Below are 14667 nucleotides of genomic sequence, written 5' to 3' on the forward strand. Positions count from 1 at the left end.
GCATTTCTGAGGAAGAGAAAAGAGGCCAGTGGGTCTGGGGCTTAGTGAACTACATGGAGAATGGTATGAGATGTGTTCTGAGAGCTGGGCAAGAGCAATGGGACTGTTTTCTGAGAGCAGCAGGAAATCACTGGAGGGTTTTAGGCACAGGAGTGATGTGCCCTGGCTACTCTATGGCAATGGAGTATAGTGGGGCAAGAATGAAAGCAAGGAGACTTGTTAGTGATTTCCATTGTCCACACAAGGGACAACAGCAGCTTGGACCAGGGTGATAGCCATGGGTATGGAGAGAAGTGGATGGATTTAGATATATTTGGGAAGTAGACACAGTGTATTGGAGGGAGAAGTGAAAGGTGAAGAAAAGAAAGGAGGGATCAAGTATGATTCCTAGTTTTTTTGATTGAGCAACTGGGTAAATGGTGCCATTTTCCAAGATGGAGAAGAATATAAGAATAACACTTGGGGTGGGGGGTGAGAACATGAAACAGTTCTGTTCTGGACATGTTAAGTTGAGATACTTATTAGAAGCCCAAATAGACAGCTATATGTGAGAATCTGGAGGACCTTAGGAAAATAAGCCCCAAGCCAAGGAATGCTGATATTATGAGGCTTGTGTTTCCTTTAAGATCTACCTGTGGTGTACGCTTGTACAGGGCTGCTCATACGAGCCTGACCACTTCCAGCTACTGACTCTGAGGGAAAAGGGTCAGTGTAGCCCCTAAGGTTCAGGAGGCTCTGCCTGACCCCCTGCCCAACCCAGAAGTGGTGCGTGGGTTCTTCCAGGCCTAACCCCGAGGCTTTTGGTAGCTGCTGTAGTTTTAAGCCAAAGTGCTTTCTGAGGGATGCCAAAAGACTGAGTACAGAAAATAACTCAGTGACAAACCCAGGCGGCTCTTGTGTGGGAAGGGTGGAGAAGTCATCATGTAATCTGGCTCCCACCCACTCCCGCCCACCAGCTGAGAGCATTGTATCCAAGAGATCCAAGGGAGTAGAGTCAAGAATATGACGCGTCAGGAGGTACAATGAAAAAGGAGATCCCAGCATGAGGTAATGACCGAAAAATGCCATGGCCCATTACATAAGCGAAAGTGAAACCTGAGGAACAAATAAACGAAGGGTATCAGATTGATATAAAAATATGAGGAGCTCACTCTGTGGTCGCTGACATACATCATTGTGGAAACAAAATCATGTCCAAAATGACTACGGTTAAACTTGGAACCACATGACAGGAGCTTTAGGAAGTTACAAAAGAATCAAAAAATAACTTGAACAAAGTAGCATTCTTCTCTAGGGTTAGGGCTCTGAGAGAAGGGAGAAGCATCCCTCTGAAAAAAAAGGGACAATTCACAGGAAATCAAGTAACTCAAGGTAGTTCATATTAAACAAGGAAACTACTGCCTTTGGAAAGCACTGGTAAATTATCTGACATTAGTCAGGATTCAGCTCTCAAACCCATTCGATTATAGTAGGATAGTTTTCTTCTCAGCTATATCTATATTCATATCCACTGAAGAATCTCTCCGTTCATTGCTCAAGAAAACTAAAAATGTCACTTGAATCCTGTGCCTGATCATTTTCACCTGGTATTGGCCACTACAAAACTCAGAACCAAATTTGTGGCCTTACCTTGATCTAGTAAGTATATAAAACTTTAGGTAGGACGTAGCTTGTGTGTTAACCTCACCATTGGCTTAATCTTATTTCTAAATCCTTATTTTTTTATCCCCATTTCCTCAATTTTAAAAAATACTGTGTTTGACATACCATGTGTTTTATAATGAAGTAGAAAACAAATAATAAACTCTCTGCCCAAACAAGGCAGCATGAAAAGCAGGCACCTGGTGGTATTGTGGCATTTCAATGAACCAAAGAGGTTCTAATTACTGTCTGTAGACACCCACGTCAGAATCATTAAGTTCATTAGGCAGAGAGGAATCTTGATTCAGCCATGACAGGATGGCAATTAAAAGTTCATGGACAAAAGGAGGAGGTATTCAAGGTAAGATGGGCAGAGCCAATAAAAACAATCCAATGTGCAATTCTAACTCCTACAGGGGTTGACTTCCATGCGGGCAAGGGAAGGCTTCCAGGACGAGCTCCTTTGGCCTGTCTAGGTGGTTGCCTCTTACAGAAACTCAGTTGTGTCCTGGGCATGGCTGGTCCCTGAGCGCCTACCTGGTGGGAGTAGCCAGACCCTTGTAGATAAGTGGGCTAAAACCCACTTCGGATCTCTGGAATGGTTACTTTTCTGCTTTTTAATTGTTTACATTTCAGTAGTTTTCATTACTTCTTTTATTATTATTATTATTTTTAATTTTTTGAGATGGAGTCTCACTCTGTAGCCTGGGTTAGAGTGCCGTGGCGTCAGCTCACAGCAACCTCAAACTCCTGGGCTCAGGTGATCCTCCTGCCTCAGCCTCCCGAGTAGCTGAGACTACAGGCACATGCCACTGTGCCTGGCTAATTTTTTATATTTTTAGTTGTTTGGCTAATTTACTTTCTATTTATATATTAGTAGAGATGGGATCTTGCTCTTGCTCTGGCTGGTCTCAAACTCCTGAGCTCAAGCAATCCTCTTGCCTCGGCCTCCCAGAGTGCTAGAATTATAGGTGTGAGCCACTGCACTCGGCCTTCATTACTTCTTGTTTTTCTAAAATGACAAAATAATTAAAATATTTCAAACAACAAAAGTAATACAAAGGCAATAAAAATTCAAAAAAATACCATAATTGTAAAATCAGTCTTCCCCTCTTACATTTTCTTCCTGCATTCCATTGTTCTTCCTCCTTTTCTCAAGGGTCACCACAGATAACTGTTCAGTATGAATCCTTTTGGATCTTTTCTTTGCACATTCAGAGATATTTACATATATATACATATATATACCATAGAAAGTCTGTGTATAGCTTTGTTTTTTAAAAAAGAATTTTTCTACTCACATTATCATCAACTAATGCACCCAATTCTACTTCTATGACATACATGTGAACCACATTCTTTTTGATACTGCAGAGAGAATCATGAAATCATAAAATATATCTTAATGTGTTCAGCCTATTAAGGGACATTTGCATTGTTTCTAATATTTTGATAGTATAAATTAATACTGCATTGGACATTCTTCTTATACCTGTGTCCTTTTGCTCTTATTTATTTCTAACAACAGAACTGCTGGGTCAAAGAGTATTCATGTGTTGAATTTTGATAGGCACTGCCAAATTGCCTTCCAGAAAGATTGACCAATTACTCTTCTACCGACTCTGAAAGAGTGTCCTTTGTTCACATTCCTACCAACAATGGGTATTGTCAGTCTTTTTAATTTTGGCAGAACTGATCGGCAAGAGAATAGTACTCATTTTAATTTATAGTTACCTGATCAGTAGTAACATTGATCCTCATTTTCAGTCTTGTCTTTTACTATGGCTACAATGAAAGAGCTGAAAAGTGTTGTTTTGATTTATTTCTCGTAGATCTAGATGACCAGTCCAAATAGTGATATTGAGCTACTGATCTCTAAGAAGATCCATGTTTGAATGTTACACATTTCTATGTTAGGAAAATCAGTCATAATTGTACTCCCAAGATCAAATGGCATCTGATGTTTATTCTGGGATTCTTATAATAGCTTTTGACCAAAAGCATTGAAAGATGTCAGACTATATTCTGATAATGTTCCTTGTACCAACTTTATCACATGAAGAGTTGCAAGTAACAGAAAGAACTCTGACTCAATTATGGAAAAAGAAATTTATTAGATGACTCTTGGAATCCCAGTATTGGGCTAACTAACTGATGCCTGGGCACCGGGAATCACCATGGCAGTCTCACAGCAGGGAAGGTATGGCTGGTAGGTCACTTCCATACAGCAAATGTTTTAAGTTTCTTGGTCTTTGTCTTCAGGAGTCTAATTCTAGGGAGAAAGCACTTGATTGGCCTCACTTGGGCATCAAGGGAAGTCTGGCTTTTAATTACAGTCTCAAAAGACTTAATCCAACAGGAAAGAGATCCTCTTTCAAAAGGAAGCCAGGATATTGTTAGGAAGTGAAGTGGATGCTGGTCATCCAAAAATAAACAAAGGAAACAAAATTATCCCCTACACTAAACTTACCAATTACCTTTCCTTCTCTTCACCTTGTAAACCTGTCACTTTCCATAGGAACCACAGACAGCCTCACAGGTAGCATGCTGTCCACATCGAGAGTGAGAGCCCATGGGCAGAGTAATGGAGACCATCCCAGTCTTTACATTTTGTGCTCTGCTTGCTCAAGTATGTTCCACTCTGCAAGTCCTGGGACCAAGACAGTTAAGTCTCAGAATAAGAACTACCTTGAGAAGTTTTCATATTGACTTTCACTCATTCTCCATTTTCCTTAGTTTTCCTCAGGTGCATAGAAATCCTGTGTATGCATTTATTCGTTCAATACTCCATGCGCCCACTATTCATAGAAGGCAACCTTGTGCTAGACATTGTTCTAGGTGCTGAGGAAACAGCAGAGAGGTGGAAAGACAAGATCTCTGTCCCAGTGGCAGATGAGGTTGGAAGGAGTAAGAAGGGCTGGAGTTTGGACTTTACACCTTACCTGAAAAGAAATAGAAAGCTATTCAAAGGTTTGGGGCAGGCAAGAAACATGATCAGATTATATTTTAGACATATTATGCAAACTGGTATGTCAAGAATACACTGCAAGGGGATATAAACCAGGCCAAGAGATCAGTCAGAGGACCAATGTGGTAGCTAGATGAGAAAAGATGGCAGCCTAAACTAGTTTGGTGGCCAAAGAGTTAGAGAGATTTTGAATGTAGAATGAATGGGAAGGGGCAGGGGGAATGGTGGCTATATAGGCAAGGAAAGAGACAAGGATAACTGTGACATTTCTGGCATGAGAGACTAAGTGCATGGTGACTACAGTGGGAACTCGGGAGGACTTGGCTAGAGGGCAAGTGGAGAAAAGGATGAAAAAAGGTCACACTGAGCACATGTACATCTTCAGGTCAAGTATGTGGTAGGGTGTTTGAGTCAGAAGTTCAGGAGAGAGATTCAGAATGTGGAGTTATCAGTGGCCACAAAGTTATGGAATTAGAAGACATTCCCCAAAAAGAGAGTAAAGATTGAACAAAGAGGGATATCCACATTGATATTTCATATTTTAAATGAAGGAACCTGGAATATTCTGCCTCAAAAACTGTAACTTCTGAATTCTGTGGAATGCTACATCAATTCTTTTCCTCTATTGTAGTTTTCTATAGTCTTCAACAACCACCAGTCCCTCCATTTAAGTAGGAGAAGAACTTTGACAATATTCTTCCTGGTGCATTCATCTTTTGGCCCAACTCTTAGAAAGATTCCCAACTAGCTCTGTTCAGTTCCATCTTGTTTGGAGGGAGAAGTGTTCCTCTTCATGACCACACCCTCATACAAATTGTCCACTAAGTCCCCTATTTTTTGTTCAAAGGCTTACAGGTCTCCAGGGCTACTGACCCAGAGCTGCACAGGCTATGTGGTGGGGGTGGCGGATGGTGGGGCTCAACCTTAAAGACCACCCATCGCTGACCGAGCTCCTTCCACTCTGTTCCTTGGTTCTGATGGTAGATTTGAGGACCTCAGTCCCTTCACAGTCCTCTCTGTTCCCACTTGCCCCTTTCCTACCTCTCTTCCTTATCCCAGGGCTGGGTTATCCAGTCACTGGGTATGGAAAGACTGTACATTTAGTGGATCCTTCGAGGCTTTGTTTCTCTTTCCATCTGAAGTGCCCTTAGGTACCAGGAAAAAAGTAGATTGGGGGTAGGAGGAGAAATACACCAGAAACATCAATAAGCTGATCTAGAACTCGGCCACACTTTCTGATGGCAGGTCACCACCTATAGACAAATGACTCAAGCATGAACCAAGTTTTGGAGTTCTTAATACTGCTAGGAGTGCTTTAGAAGGCTGGGAATATGGGGCAAAAGATCAGACACCCAAGCTGTTGAAAAGCACAGAGTTTTGGTAAATACACGCACAATTTAAAAAATATATTTGCAAAAATCTAGGTGTCTCCAGTCCAGCCCGTCCTATTAATCAAAGGAATTGTTGAGCTTCATGGCCCAGTCTATGATCCTAGCTCTGACCGCTGCTGCCCATGAGGGCCTCAATGAATTCCTCTCTGAGCCTCCAGACTTCCTTGGCTGGCGACTTGTTCCTCTTGGGACAGCTTTTGCCTGAGCTGAGCAGCCTGGCCCCCAGCTGTGCAGAGCCCTCTCTCCGGTAAGAGGAAACGCTTTCAGCTTAGTCGGTTAACACAAACATTCAAAAGCAAACATTCAAAAGCCACAGATCATGTTCGCATAAATAAAATAGGATTGAGAAAAGCTTCGCCCCAAGAAACCTAAGGGGTGTTTAAAAAAACTACCCTTGCTTTCCAAGTAGGCAGGCAGCAAAGCCACAGCAATTCCAAAGGTTTGTGTGCTTGGTAGAGCTGGGTGGCTGCAGCCACAGGCCTTTGAAGAGGAAATGCCATCCCTGGTACAGGCAGTCGGCCAGCCCCTAAGTTCTGAAAGTACCAAAGAGAAGCAGAAAGCAGTGAGGAGGAAGGGGGAGCACAGTTAGAAAGTGAAAAGGGGGAGGGAGGGACCAAACAGATAAATGAGGAGATTCTTCTCACCTAGGGTCCCTGTGCCCAGACCAAACACAGAGCCACAGGACAGAGCAATTCACTATGCCCCTCAGATGGAGCTGGGGCCTGGTGAGTCCTGGGTGGCGGGCACAGCCCAGAGTGACTAAGGCTGCGAGGAGGGCTGTGTGTTGTCGCTAAGGGGTGGAGAAGGGTGGTGGTGTCTGGGCTGGGAGATGCCTTTGCTTTGAAAGCTCCAGAGGAAATGAACTTTACAAGGTACCTCCCTGTCTCCCAGAGTTATTAAAAGAAAGGAGGGAGCAAAGAAATGGAAAAACGGTAATACCTCAGGAAGGGCTGTGTGATCCCAACTGGAGGAAATGGGAGGCAGACTGAGTGACGAATGTGCAACTTCTCCTAAGGGAGGAAGAGCTCTGAAAGTGACCTTGTGCAAATGGGAAAAAAACCCAACAAAACCCAACGCCAGTCAATGTGACCAAGGAGAAAACAAATAGCCCTCTGAATATCAAGAGATGAGTGTCTAATTAAATGGCCTAAAAACCTCTAAGTAAGTGAAGCGGATGTTAGTACTCCTGTCTCCACAGGGCAGCACTGAATGCTAAAGGATGGCAGGAGTGGGGGAGTTGGTGCAAATCACGGGGTCACTGGAGCTTCTGGGAGTCATTACACTTTGGGCTCATAGATAGATATCTAGGCATTGTGATGAAGAAAAAAAGCCTACTAGATCTAAAAATTCTTCAAAAAAATAAAAAAGAGAAGCCAGGTGTTTTCCTGTGTGTTAAAAAATTGGGATTTATTTTTTTTTAAAACCTTACTGCCTGACAATAATCCTCCGATCAGGTGAGGCCACCTTGCCCAACTCTGGCAAGCCCAGCCAGTGTTTGAAAGCACAGTGTTTGAGACTTGTGCCTGCCTGGACACATGTACCCAGCAACTTTTTCACATTACAAAAATGTGTTCCGGTGGGATGAAAAATCACAGTGGTTGGGGGAAAAATACATTGAGAAAGAAACAACTCATCTACTGCTTCATTTCTCTCTCTCTCTCTCCATTCCTAAAGCCCTTTAGTTCCCTAAAACTCCTTTAGATGGCAGGTCTATAAGGACTTTGATGCCTCTGGAGGTAATGCTCAGAGTAGCTGCTTATACCTCTGTGCCTTGCAGACAGCTCTGCGGTTAGCTTATTGGTGAAGGAAACATCTCCAACTGGTTTCTGCTCTTTCCTTCATCAAAGCTGCCCTCTGAACCTCTCATAACCCTGCTCCTTCCGACATGGAAAGCCCCACGAGGGTTTTAATTTTCTTCACCAAATTTAGAGTATCCTCTCTGAAGTACTTCAGGACAGAAAGTGTCCAAATCAAAATATATGAGGTCATGATGGATAGCTCTAGCCTTAAAAGGCTAATTTTATTTTCAACTTTTCTAATTATTTTGTGTATCAATAGATTTACCAATTATAGTCATGGTATGTTGAGTGTTTATTATGTGTTAAATGTTTTACACATTATTTTGTGTAATTTTTATAAGCCTATAAGATGGGTACTTATTGCTTTCATGGTTAACGGAGGCCCAGAGAGGCTGGACAGCTTTCAAGAGGGTATACAACTAGTAATCATAGAGTGAAGATTTGAACCCAGCTCTATTGAACTCCCTTTACCCAATACACTGGATTGGTTCCCAGGGCCAAAGATAAGTCTAGTTCTGCAGCAGGGAGAAATTGGTAATAAATTCCATGCTGCATCAGAACTTTGTCTAGCATAATTCAACGTTATATCTCTAATATTGACCAGCAAGGGTGCTACCTGAACCTGGTCAAACATTGCATTTAAAAAGCTGGATAATTTCCTAAATATCTCTTGATATCTCATTGATTCATATTAAACTAATTTTAATTCTATATTAATTTCTTGAATACTAGGTTCCATAAGTTTATTGTTTTCTTCATTCACTAAATTTTTGTGTATCCTGAAATTGATTTAGTGATTAAGCAGTTTCTAGGGAAGCCCCCATGCTCTATCATTCCCAGATTTAATAAATTAGCTGACAGAATCAAGATCCAAAAAATAATCTCAACAGACTGGAATGACAGAATGAAAATGAGTAAGAATAAATTTGGAATAGTGAACTGAGGTTCAGTTAAGCAGCTAGTTGACTATGAGATGATGGTAAAAAAGATGGATGCTGCCACTCAATGGCCAAGCATGGATGTGGTGATGTCAGGCTGCCTTAATGGAAACATAAGGTCCAGAACAAAGGGTGGAAAGCTCTAGTTTGGCTTCACTGCAAATATATTAAGTCCTGTTCTAGACACAAAGCTTTAATAGGTAGAAGGACATTTGAATATGAAATCACAGAAGAATGATGAGAAAATAATGAAGTGTTAAAAACTATAGTCATTGAAAATAGACTTGGGGTGTGTGTGGAAAAGTGGAGGGGGCAAAATAACTGCTTTGAACCATTCGAAGGTGGGCAGTGATTTCAGTGTGAAGATCTAGAATCAAATGTAAAGACATTTCAAGGGACTTTGGCTCGTGTGAGGGAGACTTTTCTATCAGAACTGCCAAAATGGAATGTACTGTCTCAAATGATAAGTTTCCCATCCTTGGAAGTATTCAAGTAGAGTCTGGATGCCCACTTGTGCGAGATGCTTTGGAGAGAGCTGTGACTGAAGATGGGTAAGGGTGGGGAGGTGACTTCATGATTCCCAGGATCCCTTCCAGTTATAAGACTCCACATCTAACATCTCTCATCATTCATTCACCAAATGGGCAATACCTAAAAGAGTTATTTATTTCTCTAATTTTCAATATCCCTGTCAGTAAAAGAATTATATCCTATCTGTGAAATCACAGGTTTGATGTGAAAATACTAATTATATTCTTCTAGGATTCATAATAATATTTATTAAAATAAAAAATGTTCATGAAGCACCTAAAGATCATCTTGCTTACCCTCTGAGGCACACTGAAAGACATGGGACTAGTCATCTCTATGCTTCTTTTGATTCTAAGACTCTACGGTTCTACAGATTTCAATCATATGTCCTGGAGGAGAGAACTTTGGGAAAGATGACAAGACCACTGAAAAGGAGGTGTTCATCTGAATTTCCTCTTATCTTCTATTAAATATATCACTTGGGAAACTTTGTTGTTGCAAATGAGAGAAAAGCATTCCAGAATGACTGCAAAACGAAAGCAAAATGATGTCACTAGGTTCCACCTCTCAGCTCTGCTTCTGAATTGATTCTCAGGCTAGCTCCCCCTATAGGACCAAAAATGATCATAGTAGTTTTAAAGCTCACATCCCCACATAAGTAAGCCCAAGGAAGAGAAGGTCGAGTTCTAGCATTCCTAGTAAAAGTCAGTGTGGATTTACATGCCCATTCCTGAACCAATTACTGTGGCTAAGATAGAATGGGGAGAGAGATATCAATCCAGCCAAACAATAGAGTTGAGAATGAGGGGAAGTGGTTCTTAAAGGAAATTGAGAGTATCAGATAGAAGGAGTAAGCAATGTTTGACAGTCCAGCCTCTGGTTGTCTAACATCAATCTACAGCTTCTTCACATACAATAGTCACAATTCCCTCCCCAAAGAGAGACAGTATGAAATCTCATCTGGTTACTGAAGCTAGATCCATGTCCAATATTTCATTCAATGTGTAAATCTTGTCAAGAGATTTTTCATGGTTCAGTGATATGTGGGCAAATAATAATCACATCCTATATATGAGAGAGAAAACAACACTGCAATAAAGATTCTAATTGCAAAGAGGAGAATGTGAAACACCCAGTGGCTATCAGTCCTTATACATATTGTAGTCTCTTTGGACATTAATGGCAAAGACTTGCAATTGTGCAGTGAAGTGAGGGTCTGGGGCTGTCTCGGTTTCACTCTCCAAGAGGATCTCCCTCGTCTGCTGTACCATTTCTGTGAGGGAGCCTCTTCAGAGGACTACACAGCTTGGGAGCCCACTGCTTGTTGGTGTAAATGGAAGTTTAAGTATGACGGGGGATGGGACTCTGAGGACTGATTTAGGGGTTGGGCAAACATGAAGTACTGTTGTCGGAGTTGCGATTTTGCATGATAGAAATCACTTATGACTTTGGTTGACTCCCATCTATGTGGTTATGGTTGTGATGGTTAATTTTATGTGTCAATTTGACTAGGCCACAGGGCGCTCAGATATCTGGTCAAGCATTATCCTTGGGTCTCTGTGAGAGTATTTTTGGATGAGATTAACATTTAAATTGGAAGACTGAGTAAAGCAGATTGGTGGGTGGGCCTTATCCAATCAACTGAAGGCCTGTACAGAATAACAAAAAGGCTAACTGACCATCCCTTCCTCCTTCCTGACAGCCTCTGAACTTTCTAGCTCAAACTGATACATTGGCTCTTGTGGGGCTGCAGCTTGTCAATAAACCCTGATCTAGGGACTTTCCAGGCTCCAATGAGCCAATTCCTTATAATAAACCTCTCTCTCCATAGATATGCATCCTATTGGCTTTATTTCTCTGGAGAACCCCGACTAATACACTGGTCAATTTCATGGGTTATTAATAAAAGTTAGAGATCTAGTTCATTCATAGTTTTTTTAGAATACAGGTTTAGGATGGCTATAAATTAATGGCTCTATATTGGCCTCCATTTGGGGGCAATACAGAGAAAGCAATGCTCTGGGGAGGAGAGGAATCCTTTGGTGGAAGGATGCATACTAGCTGTCTTTCCAGGGACATAGATCTTCCTTTTCCCAGGCCGGAAGGACATAACAAAAGAGTTATAGAAGAGGCCTGGGGAAGTCGCATTTATCTCAGGCCCCCATCTTACCTTATTGTACATTTCCCTTCTGCCTTCTTTTATTCAAACCAACTTAACTTTAGGAAGAAATATGGCTTTTCCATTCTGTCAAAGATCCAGATTACTGGTCTCAGTCGACTTGGATTGCAGGTCATAGGCAGAAAGTGTTTCTTGTAGCAAAACTCTATTTAATTCCTTCTTGGTTTTCAAAGGCTTCAGTTTCAAAGTAAATCAGTCTCTATCTTGCAAGATCTACAAAGGCTTCAACCTATAACCAATATGTTCTTACAGCCTGAACTTTTCATCCAAGTCCCTTAATGTTGCAGTCTAGGAGGCTTATGAGTTGAAGATATCAATATACATTAGACAATAGAATGACCAACTATTAGACAAAGTAAGAATTGCCAAAGGCCAACTGTGGCAAAGACTGTTACTTTCCCCCCAGTACCCATTTACTCCTCCTCCTTAGTAAGAAGATCCATAACTTTTAGTTAGGCACATTGCCATGCAGAATACAGACTTCTATTCCCTTGCAAGAAGGTGTGCCACATGGCCAAGTTCTGCAAATGGGATGTAAATAATGCTGTGTGCAACTTCCAGAAAGTGTTCTTAAAGGGGCAATTCAGATTATATTTCTTTTATAGACCAATCTAATTCTTACTAGTGTTCTAGTCTAGGATATAGTTCTCCTTACTATCTTGATTCAGCCAATTCTATAATCCAGAAGCTGTCATTTGCCACACTTCATTTCCTAGTTTCAAATTAGATACAGTTGACAAAAACAAAACAAAACAAAAAAACCCCAAACCCAACTTACCCAAATTTGGAGGAAAAAAAGAGGAATGTATTGCCTAATGTAACTGAACACTCCACCGGGATAGATGGCTTGGCTGAATCTAGACCCAATCAGCTTCCTGAGTTTTCACCAGTTTCATGCTGGTTCTCCTCACACTTGTAAAAATAAGCGAACTCACCTTTAGCCTTACATCTTTACAGCAAAGTCTGTGCCCTGCCTGTTCTCTGCATTTTTGTGGTTCCCTCAGATTCCATCAGCTTAGGTCACCTGCACGGTTTTAAACCAAACATGTGATCACAGAAGTGGGATACTCCGATCAGTTTAGGCTGATGAAAATCCACCCAGGAGCTAGGGTTAGGCTCAAGCCCATCCAGATGAGATGGCTGAGAAGAGAGGGGAGGGAATTCAAGGTATCATTACCAGATACCTTGAGTTGCATGGCAAATTATTTTAATCATATACTTTAATATAATTCAGACTTTGTAGTATCATTTGGCCTAAGCTTCATATTAATACATTAATTATTACTTGCTGGAGAAATACTGAAAAGAATTATATAAGATTACAGAATATTATAAAGTACTTTTGGGTGGGCTAACTTACAGGATTTCAAATAAAGTACTTTTTGATAGGCTAACGGAGCAGAGAATTAACTTGTTTTTCCTCTCACTCCTAAGGAGCTTACAAATTGCTCAAGGGAAAGGAGAATTTGATTGCTTAAAAAAAAAACCCCAAACCCCAAAACAAACCTCATAGATGTTCTCCTTGCCACCCAAGAAAGTGAGAAAAGAACATCTGGATCATTCTCTCCCTTCAACTGTCCAAACACAGGCTAGCCACAAACAGTAGCTTCCTTCTTACAGAGTCCATTACCTGAAAGACTGGATGCCCGCTCCCGCTTGGCTTTGCTTACCACCTCAAGTTTTCCATTTCCAATGCTTAGAAGTTTTGTTTGTGAGGGTCCAAATATGGTAAAAACAATTTACAGGCTTCCAAGCTGCACTAGCTGCAGGGGCCAAGGATGTTGGCTGAACAATCGACCAACCTTTCCAGAGAGAGATCTGAAGCAGAGAACTTGAAAAAACATCTTCCAATCTGTCAGGAACATGGAAAAAGTTGCTCTCTCTTTTATGTTGGCAAAAACCCTAACACATAGCATCACAGCATCTGGTTAACCAACCATTGATACTTCAAAACACAGAGATTAGACGCTACTATTTTTCTTTAGGAACAAAGAGCAGCACAGTCAATGGTAGGACCACAGGACTCTAGGAAAAATAAGAAGTTATTGGGCCTTAGGGACTGTCTTTGCACCACAGATCCGTTCCATATGGACTTAAACTAGAATCAACTGTTCAAGGAGCCAAAAGAAATCCATGACACCAAGAGGTGGTATATGACGATCTCTCCTCACAGTAAAAATAACCCAGTGCTTAGCAGAGACCTGGGAAAAGTGAAGTTTTCTTAATAACTTCAAAATAAAAAGTGAAACTGATATTTCACAGTCCCTATACTACTTACGGGAGATAGGAAACTTCCATTTTAGAAAAAAATCAAATGGCTCAGTATACTTTTCTCTGGTTGTATAGTTCAGGACATGAACACCTGCTTCCATCTCATGAAATTAAGACTCACCTTTTCCAAGGCCTCTCATTTATTCTTCTCTGGTCTTTTAGTGGATTTTCTCCAACCATCCCATTTCTACTTCTGAAGCCATTCCCAAGATTTACAACAGGTCCTGAAATTATACTCTTCTCATGTGGTTATCCTAACTCCCCTCTACAGCTTGACCTTCCAAGTCTGTCCTGTACAGAGGCAATGCCCCACAGCTATAGTTGGATTCACCAGCATGCCAAGCGCATGTTCCTCCTGCAGCTCAGCATAATGTTAATGTTATTAACAGTTGTCTTTGCATTCTTATATCTTTTCTACAACAGACCCCTTCACTGGGAAGTCCTGGATAGCCATGATACCTGAGGTCTGCTGCAATAACTTTGGGTAGTGCTCAATTCAGCGGTGTATAATTCACAATGGACAAATAAATAGACCTGATGCTAATGTCCTGGAACCCACTGAAAGAAACTGGCATTAGCATTAACAGATGGTTTCAAACTAATTAAAGCTGTCCGAGCTTTTACGCCCAAACCAATGAAGTATATGAGTAACATGGATAAAAGACTCAAGACAGGAGCTAAACATGCTAGGAGAAATAGCCTACTGTTCAACATGGAAGAGAAAAGCCTCTAAGAAGTTTTACAAGTTATGAAGAAACTGCCCTTTTTGAAAAAATAACATTAGACTATTAAAATAATTATTTCCATTTTAAGTAGCAGTAAACTATGGTATTCACTTGAAATTATCACGAAACAGTATAAATTCAGGATGGCTTAATGACCAGAACAGAGCCCACTCATGAAGCTATTCAGTCTAATGGTTAAAGTCATGACCTCTGAAGCCCAATTT

This window comes from Microcebus murinus, chromosome 2 (genome assembly GCF_040939455.1).
Source record: "Microcebus murinus isolate Inina chromosome 2, M.murinus_Inina_mat1.0, whole genome shotgun sequence".
NCBI lineage: Eukaryota > Metazoa > Chordata > Mammalia > Primates > Cheirogaleidae > Microcebus > Microcebus murinus.